General features: G+C 42.8%; 1 pseudogene; it reads right to left on the reverse strand.

Annotated features, from left to right (window-relative positions):
• Positions 1-258: 258 nt before the first annotated feature.
• LOC116889287 lies at positions 259-898 on the reverse strand (annotated as a pseudogene).
• Positions 899-1405: the final 507 nt, after the last annotated feature.

Below are 1405 nucleotides of genomic sequence, written 5' to 3' on the forward strand. Positions count from 1 at the left end.
TCATAATAAGAGTCTAGAATAGAGAGTGTAAGGCAAGCAAACAGCACACTGGGTGCTGGCCATGAACACAGTCAAGTTAGACCAGACTACCCAGGCTCGCTGGGCTCAAAGGCTGATCTGGACCTTGTGGGTCATTCTTACTTTATTGGGTTTTCTTTTGTTCCATAGTTGCTTGTTCCACTATTTTGTAATTATGGCAAGGCCAGAGCTTTAGTTAGTTTAAGAATACTTAGCCACACCTCAAATGTCTGACTCAAATGTTTTTATCCTTCTGAACAAATGCCTGATTTCCACCTACAATTATTTTAAAGATATACAGTAAGTCAGCTGAAAAGAGAGGCGGGATATGGGGCTAAGGACTGCCACCACCCTTGGGCACAGCACTGAGGAGTGAGTTGCTCAGTGGTGGTGGTTAGGACCAGCTAGTGAGTCTTCTCCAGGAAGGCCTTGCAGCACCTAAGGCATTGCTGGTTCTCCACCTCGAAGTCAGAGTCATTGTCATAATAGGGATCTTCAATAATGAGTTGTTTTGTGGATCATAGCTCCCAAGTAGCTCAATTTTAGCTCTGCAGTTTTTAACTTGATTACTTTTTCTATTCAGATCTCTCAGATTGCTTTCATCCATACACAGTATATAATCGAATGTAGCAAAGTCTTCTCTTGCAATCTGCAGTGCAATGTGTTGCATGTGGATGCCATGTTTTTTCATGCAGTGTTGCCCTCGATAGTCAGGGGGGTTCCCCACTTCATAGGTGGATGTAACCACACTGTCTATCCTCCAATTATCTGAAACGTTTTCATCAATTACCAGTTTTCTGAACACTGCTTCTGCAATGGGTGACCGGCAAATGTTACCAAGACACACGAACAGCATTGACTTGGACCCAACCTCTGCCATGTTTCGGTGCAGACTCTGGTGCCCAGAAACTGCATAGAGCACATGCTAGCTTTACATGCCGATTTTGTCCCTTTTCAGTGTCTTTTTCACAGATATTCAGATTCGACTAACTGTGTTTCAAATGTATGTTTTTTTTTTAAATTAGTTTTTTGATGGATGGCACAAAGAATATTTTTTGTTTGATTCTCTTGAAACTAGTTTTTACTATAATTTTATTTTTCTTGGATATTTTATATATTTACATTTCAGATGTTATCCCCTTTACTCCCTCTCACATACCTCTTCCCCATTCCTCTGCTTCCATGACGATGCTCCCACTCCCACTTTCCAACCTCACCGCCCTGGGGTTACCCTACATTGGGGAAACAAGCCTTCACAGGACCAAGGGCTTTTCCTCCCATTGATACTAGACTATGCCATCCTCTGTCATATATGTGGCTAGAGTCATGGGTCCCTCTATGTGTGCTCATTGCTTGGTGGTGTAGTCCCTGGGAGGTCTTGTGAGGT

The sequence above is a fragment of the Rattus rattus genome, chromosome X (genome assembly GCF_011064425.1).
Source record: "Rattus rattus isolate New Zealand chromosome X, Rrattus_CSIRO_v1, whole genome shotgun sequence".
Classification (NCBI taxonomy): Eukaryota; Metazoa; Chordata; class Mammalia; order Rodentia; family Muridae; genus Rattus; species Rattus rattus.